A 9,301-nucleotide genomic window follows, 5' to 3' on the forward strand; every position below is an offset into this window, starting at 1 on the left:
TTAAATAGTTGATTTAATATTAACATTGATATATTTTTTTAAATTTATATTTTATTCAAAAATAAAATCATTATTGTTTTCTTAAAACACATAAAATCATATTATAACATCAACATAGACAAAAAATAAAATAGAACATTAGAATCAAGATGTATTTCGCTGCATTGTGCGGGTACCCTCCTAGTATGTAATAATCAATTTGAATTTTGTTTTAATCAATTATATTTTAAAATATTATAATTGATTAATTTTTCAAGATATTCTTTTTAGTCAATTTACATTTTTATCAGCTAGTTTTGTCAAACATATTTTTTTATCAGCTAGTTTTGTCAAACATATTTTTTTATCAGCTACCAGCTAGTTTGTCACACATAGCCTAATAGTTTACCATTAATTTAATATTAATAAAATAATAAATTATTTTTTTTAGAAATTATGAAATTAATAATTTTGGACGAGGGTGTTAATTTTAACCAATTTTTATAGTAAATTAATTTTTTTTCTACAGTTTATAAAAATTGCAGATTTTATTCCTGTAGTTTTTATTCCTATGGTTTATAATTCATTCTTATTTTCATTTCTGAGGCTAACTACTACTTTTAAATATGAGCAACTAAAATAAAAATGAATTGTAAACCATATGGACGAAAAAAAAAAAACAATCAAATGTAAATCATAAATACGAAAATTATAATAAATTATAAACTATGAGGATGAAAATCATAAATTTAAAACCACAGGGACGAAAAAAGCAAAAAAAAAATACAATGTTAATAACGGTGTGATCTTGAATGTTTCACCTTGAAAAGTGTGATTAGTTATCGGAAACATGGAAAGTAAAGTCCAAGGTTTATAGACCTTATAAAAAATATATTGTGTGCAGGAATGTAGTTTAGCAGATAAAGTTAACCGAAGAATTAAGCAAAATTCACAATATATTTCATGCATCTCATTTGAGAAAAAAAAATTAGCAGAGGAAACTTCTCAGATATCACTTGATTTGATGGTAATTGATGAGAGACTGATTTATGTGGAGAAAACAGTAACTATTTTGGATAAGAAGATGAAGCTCTTGAGAATAATGAAAACATAGAAGACGTTCAAACTACGAGGGGACCGGAGAATGAATTGGAACAGTTTTGTACATGACGTTTTTTCTGGGTGCCATATAATAATAACCATCAGCTTATTATAAATTTTATTATTAAAATTTATCAAACCAAATAAACAAAATTGAAAACTATCAAAATCTCTCAAAACAAGATAAGCAATCGCGTTCTTACATGAGAATTCAAAATTGTCGATGATATAAAAACCCTTCATTATCTATACTATATTATAAAATATTTGACAAAAACTTTTAWAAACCATTTTTTATACATGAAGTACTGTTTATTGATGCATATTACTTAAAATTCAAGATTACAAGTAAATTGTATGTAACTACAACTTAATAGAGCTTAATGTTTGAATTCGTGTAACTAATTGCAGATAAACATAATCAAACAGATGATAAGTATCTCATTTTAGATATATAAAAAATCTAAAATACAATTAGGATAATCATTGGCTTCTAACAAAATATTTTATTATTATATTTATAAAAAATATATTATTAAACGAAAAATAATAAATGAATTAAAGAAATACACAAAAAGACAAGAAATTTAAATAGTTAGTTTGATATTAATATCAAAATTTTCCTATCAATTTTTTATGATATCTTCATATTTATATTTTATTCAAAAATAAAAACATTATCGTTTTCTGAAAACCACATAAAAACGTATTATAACATCGACCGAAACAAAAAAAAAACATTAAAATCGAAATGTATCTCACTATATTGCGCAAATACCCTTCTAACAATAGTAACCTAAAAAAAAAACCTGACATTTACTTATTAAAACCTCCGATTGTAGATCCTCTAAATACTTTCCAATAGAGATGCAAGTTATTATATAGATGGTTATAAAATATATAAATTATAAATGATTAAAAAATTGTAAGCTAATCAATACAAAATACATTTACTAATTTTGTTTCATTTCTTGTTTCTTATAGATTTTTTACAATTTAAACATATTTGATTGATTCATAATTATGAATGATTAGTATTACTATATATTTTTAATGTTATATTTTATTTAATAGACTAAATTATAGATTTCGTCCATGTGGTTATCTATACTACCTTATAAATCAGATTTATTAAACGTTTTAAAAATAATTTTTAATACACAAAGTACTATATATTTATACACAAAGTCTTAAAAACAACTCGTAATGCATTAAGTACTACCACTTTATGCATTCAGTCTTAAAATCTCTTAATCTACACTTAAAATAACACATAGTACAAGTTACTAATGCACATTATAACATTTTCTTTTCATGTTCTCAAGATACTTTTGACACCTTTCATTAATAGGGGCAGATCTGTAATTTACTCTATTGAATAAATCCAAAGAAGAGTCTCTTTCAAGCACGTTGGCTTTTAATTGAATAAGGTACAAAACTCACTCCTTTTGTCTTATCAATGAAAAATAATTGTCACTTTTGATCCCTAACATTTGACATGTTTAATAGCTTTAGTCCTTCAACTTTGTTTTAATATATTTGTCTTTTACGTTTGACACCTCACAATGATTTTCGTCTTTCATCATAGTGATTAGTGGCCATTAACTTTTTCCTTTAAGTCCAATTTAATAAGGGGTATTTTAGTCATTTTATTCATTCTCTTAATTTCTTGTTTTTGCAAAAACCATCAAGCTCTAGGGACCTTTTACATAATTATCTGTGATAATCGGGTTTACGGTTATAAAGTTCGGGGTGATTTTTGAAAGATGATGGTAAGTGAGGGATTTAAATTGTGTATGTGCTTAAATATTTAAAATAATCTCCACCGTCTCATATGGTCTATGTTTGTTTATGTGAGATCTTTGTTTTATCTCATGGAAGAATGTGAAATTATGATTTTTAAAATATTAAACCTTACACGCTTGTGAGATAAAGGGTGGTAAAAGTAATAAATAAGATTCATCTTATCTCATTCCCTTTGAAGAGAAAGAAAAGAAGAAAAACTTTACTGTGTGTTCTCTTGTGTTGAATCATACGTGAATCTGTAAGAAGAAGAAGAAGAAGTTGATTCTGTGTTTCTATTTGGAAGTTGATGCTGTGTGAATTCATCTTCGTATACGTGAAATTAAGGTGAATTTATGTTATCAATTTTCTTTATTTGGTATTTGAAAGATTGAACCGTATGGTTCTTATATGGAAAGGTGATAAGACTGTCTCTTGAAGCTGTTTGAGTTTGTTGGTAAATCTGGGTATAGAACCGTAAGGTTCTTCATATGAGTTTTTGTTATGAAACTGTTTTGATACCATTATTGACAAAAATGACGGATTTTGTTATGATTATATTTTATGTGGAAATAAGAATAGCATATCAAGGAAATGTGTATATTGGGATAAGGGTGTCAATTGTGAAATCTGGGTTTTGATCATATGTTTCGTTATCACATCCTTATGATGCGATAACCTTGAGTTATCACATCTATGTGAAGCGAGGACTTAGGTTGTCGTTTTCAATTGATGAGATAAAGACATTATGATGATGATGAGGAAATTTGTTTATAACCAGAGAGACTTTGAATGGATGTGCTTTTGAATTAACCATAAAAATGAAACCAATTTTGAGTTGAACTTGTGTCTTGCATCAAAATGGAATCAACTTTAAGTTAAAAAAAAGGGGGGGGGGGGCAGTTACTTTAAATAAATCAAAGTTTGTTTCAAACCCTGAAATGTTTTGAAAGTTCGTTCTCTAAAATAGAGATTTAATTCTCGTGTCGTAAGAAAAAAAAAAAATAATCTGGGAAGAAGCAAAAAAACATTAGTCATCATATTTTAAAAATAAAAAAAGATGATGCTATCAGCATCTCTTTTATATCAGAATCAGGTTAAATCATGTATCAGAAATTAAAAAACAAGTTTGATGTAGATGTGTATGAGAAAGAAATTAATAAGTAACAGTGTATTTAACAATATATAAAAGAGCACTTAGGCCACCACATAAAATAAATAATGAAAGAAAAGTTCAGAAAAACCTACCAAAGTATCATATTTGGAATTATTAGGAATACAATTAAAATTTCTCATTTTGAATGATTAAGTCTTTGCACTATTTTTTTAAATGGAAAAACTATTAAACTTTCTCATTTTAAATGATTAAGGGGACGTTTACCAAACACTTACCCAGTAAGTGCTTACCGGTAAAATTTAACATTATTAGTTACTTACCGGATAAGATTTTAGTCCATCAAAACGACATTGTATGCAACAATTCACCCGGTAAGCGCTTATCGTGGTAAGAGTCGTCGCCCTCACTTACCGGATAAGACTCATAGTCCATGTCTCGCTCTTACCGAGTAAAATTCTTAGTCTTTACCATATTCATCCGGTGAGGTAATGTGACTTGATAAGCGCTTACCCGGGTAAGTGTTTGGTAAACGGCCCCTAAGTTCTTGAACATTTCTTTTGATAAATAAACCAACAAATTTTTAAAAATTTGTTACCTACATCCTTTTAACAAAAAATCTACCTATAACCGATCAACAAGAGGGAGATCAATGACACAGCCAACAACGTGATAGGTGATATATAGAACATGCAACAATGGGGCAACGAAGAGTGGCAAGAGGGAGCAAAACCGTTGGTACGAGATGTTTGAAAGACGTAGAGTTTGAGAACGCTAAAGTTAATTTAGATTTTTTTGTTACTTTAAAAATCTTTGTAGTCAGTTACAGATAATTTTTTTGTTAAAGAATACAAATAACCAATTTCTAAAAGTTCAATAAATTATTTATTTAAAAAAAATACAAAAACTTAATCATTCAAATGAGAAAATTCAATGATTCTTCATAAAAAAATAGTATAAAAACTTAATCGTTTTTAAAATAAAAAATTTTAATCGACTTTTCACTTAAAATTTAAAATTAAATAATATAACGGGTTTTTCCTTTAACTTTCCCAAAGGGATAATTTAGAAGTATGAATCACGTGCAAAATGAATAACTTATTTTTTAGGTCCTTTCCGATGGCAATCAACGGAGTGTTCGGAAAATATTGCTTTTCCTTAATTTTTATTTTAAGATTTATCAAATTAAATTGTTTATTTATATCTATACTGTTAAAATAATTGATAAAAACTCTTAAAAATCATTTTTTATGCATGAAATATTGTTTATTAATACATTTTACTATTCGTTTAACTGACTACGAATAAAAATAATCAAATATAGAATAAACATTCATTTTAAATATAAAAAATCTAAAATATAATTTTAAATATAAAAAATTTGAAAGATAATTAAGATAATTATTGAGTTTTAACAAAATGTTCAATTATTATCTTTATAAAAAAATTATGTTATTAAATCAAAAATAAATTACTTATTTTTATTAAATAATTAATATGATAATTCTAATAATTAACAATTATTATTAATGTACAATGTATAATTAAAATTTATTAATAATTTTAGGTTAACATAAATTACTATTGATTAATATTTACTAATAATCAATATTTATTAATAGTAGCGATAATTAATATTTATTAGTATTTATCAACAGCTAATATTTATTTATATTAATATTTATCATAATTAATAGTAATAAAATAGTAATTAATATTAACGAATGTTATAATTGGAAAAAAAATGATAAAAACTCTTAAAACATGACTCCATCTAACGTTTCAATAAGGTAGCTTATGTTCATCAAAACATGTACTAAGAAAATAAGTTAGTTTATGTTTCCCAACAATGCCCAAAATCCTAAAATCGATTTTGATTGGGTAAAAGATAAAAAAAACCCTGATAAAATGACGAAATGTTGTTCATTTAACAAAAAAAATTAACGACCGTTAATGAAAGACCAAATTTGGATTTTTTTTATAACCACGATGGCTGTATTGTAGTTTCAAAACTAGATATAGAATATTGATGATAATTCTAATATGTAAGGTCTATGAATAATCTCAAAGATAAATGTTATTTGAAAAACCATAAGGACCAAATTTGTAATCTATCTTTTTTTTAAATAAGAGTGCGTTTGGTACACCGAACAAGAGATGACAAAAACATTTCAAATATCACGGTTCCACGTTAAGTAGGACTTTATTGTGAAACAAAATGGAAAGAAGTGGATAAATATATTGGAAATTGTTGGTCCCGTAAGGGTCTACCCGTAAAGGTCTACAAGAAGAGAAACAGTTTGTAGAAGAGGGGGGGATGAATACAAACACATTATTTTCAAATTTAAAATATATATTGATAGAGAAGATCGATACAAATTTTACAAGATTGTTTGCGAAAAGATAAGGTAATAAAAACATATATACACAATCTTTGGTTACACACAAAGCTTTAACAATTACAAGAAAAAAAGTTGCTAAAAGAAATATCATTTACTCAAGCTAGAAGATGCTTGAAGTAAGAATTAGGTTAAAGAGAGAGATGCGCGCTCTCTGCATGGAGAAGAAACACTTCTATTTATACTCAGTGCATTAAATGTCCATTTAATGCAATATGGTAGGTTTAGAGTGCGTGTCAAGCCTTAAGAGGAAAACTTGTCCTTTGCTACAGTGAATAGTACAGAAGCACTATTTCTGAGCATACATCCTTACCTAAAGTTGGTGGACAAAGAGTCGACTAATCGGCTCCGTACCGTGCTAACTTCTGTAAGGGTATGAGTTTTGTCCTTTCTGTACATAAGGACAAGACAACAACAATCGTGCTAAGCAAACTTCCTTTGATCGCTGAATGCTGGAATGACCTGAAGGTCTTATCATCATTCGCTGAAGCTTGAGCAGTCTTCACACATGTGTAGACATGCTTGTAATCACTGAATACCGCTTCAGATCACGTACTCGCCGGTCTCTAATCTTCAGTTTTAGTCTTCGACGTTTGCTGAAGGTTCTTTGGTGTGAGTGTTGTCTTCTTGAAGTATTGCTGTCTCTGATAGATTTACAATGCAAGTTCTTCAGCGATCTCTGAACATACTCAGTGAAGATCGCTGGAACGGAAAATACAGAAACACAAATACAACGTGAAAAGATAAAAAAGATTATCATCAAATCACTGAGAGAGAGGATCAACAGAAATTTTGTCTTACTAAATACTAAACAACTGTTCTGTTGTATCCTGTGATATTCTGTCTCATTTTATCTGTATATCAAAAGCAACTTAAAAGTACTCATCATGTAATATGAGAAATTTTCTATACTTTAGTTAAAAAAAAATTAGATAAATATGTTGTTAGTTCGTTAAATATATTAATTATGATTGGGTTTAATGAACCAAATAAGATTCTGTAAAATAATTTAGGCTCCGGGATTAGTTTCAGGGACGGAACACAACCGTTGTAGTCTGGGGGGCCTATAAGAGCATCTTCAATAGATTTTCCAAAATTGAGAAAATGGAGATTTTAGGCATATTTTTGCTCCAACAGGCTCTCCAAAATTCTCCAAAACGGAGAAAACATGAGAGAGTGTAAACAAAAAATTATTACAATGAGAGAGAATCATTTTTTTATCATATTCACACCGATAAAAATCCTTGATATTAATGGTTTATAGGTCACTCACATATCATTTTTTGTCTTTATTTAACCCCAAGAATGGATTGGATTGAAACGACTTTCCTGCCAACGGGAGATTGGTTGGGACGGGAAGCTCGAGCCCTGGTTTTAATAGAGTTTTAATTATCCATTTTGAAATTTTTTTTAAAGAATATGTTGAAGATGCTATAATATTGTAAAAATTTGTAAATCCAAATGATTCGTTTTTAGATTATTAAATTTTAGAAAAAGATTGATTAATGTAATATTAAAACTCGAAACATTCAAAGTATTAACAGGAARATAGTAATACCAACTTAAACATTATTTACATATAATTAATATATTATATTATTTACTCTAAGAACTTAAACATTCAAAGTATTAACCGAGAAATAGTAATACCGGTGTAATTTACTTTAAAAACTTATATTTACATATAATTAATATATTATATAAAAACTAATACATATAATTAAATATTAATAATTATATAAAGTGCATGGAAAAAAATGCAAGGGAGGGCAGGATAGAGATTGTAAATGATTACCAATTGAGTAACTTATTATATACATTTTTAAAAGCTTAATTATAGTATTTGAGTCTAAAAGCGGGGAGGTCATGGCCCCCATGAGGTTCCGTCCCTGATTAGTTTGAATGAGATATTTATTAACGTTTAAATATATACCATATATAAGGAATCCAACATTGTATATTATAAATTAGAAATATTATTCGTTACCGATTATTTAAGAGTTGTAGGGGAGACAGTTACACGTGACTTGAAAAAGAAAAAACAAGAACATTAGATAACGTGTTGTATTGAAGTGCATGATAGGGTCGGTTGTCATGGTATCGTGAAGGTCCCCGTAAGATCTTGTTGTAAAAACACGATGGGTATTCTTGATCGTTTATATCGCAAGAGTAAATAAGGGGACTACACATGTTGCAATTTTTATCATAAAATGAAGGTTGGACAGGACGTTGAAATTGGCTGTAGGACCACGAAAAAACGAGTCATGTCAGGTAGTGACTTCATTTAGGATAGGTTTGACAAAATAGCTGATAAAGTAATTGTTAGCTGAAAATTGGTTGTTTACTGAAGAACCAGTTGATAAACTAATTATGTTTCGTAAAAACTAGCTAATAATCTATATGATAAATGTAAAATGAGCGGTACTATTAAACGATTTTCCATCTATATGAGTTTAATAGACATTTATTTTGTTTTTTTAATAATATTTGCCAAATTATTACGAATTTCTCACATCTCATGGCATAAACCTCAAACAAATGTTAGGGAACAGTCTAAAACCATCAATTACTCAACTAAATATAAATTTAGGAAATTTGTCGTATTGATGTATTATTTTGAATAATTGTTACACATTATATTAATAAAAACTAAATCATTGTTTGACAAATATAAGCTAACTTAATTTTTGAGTACATGTTTGGATGAACATAAGTTGACTTATAAGTTAATTTATTGAAAAGCTAGTTGGGACTTGGGAGTAGCTTATGAGGTTTTTTTTGCCACATTTTTCGGTTATACCCTTGATTAATATTAGTTGTTATTAATTAATATTAATTTTATTTTATTAATTAATTAATTTAATCATTAGTTAACTTACATATTAATTAATATGAATTTCAATTTAGTAATTAATTTTAATTATTA

The sequence above is a fragment of the Cynara cardunculus genome (assembly GCF_001531365.2).
Source record: "Cynara cardunculus var. scolymus isolate 2C chromosome LG 3, CcrdV1, whole genome shotgun sequence".
NCBI classification, from domain to species: Eukaryota; Viridiplantae; Streptophyta; class Magnoliopsida; order Asterales; family Asteraceae; genus Cynara; species Cynara cardunculus.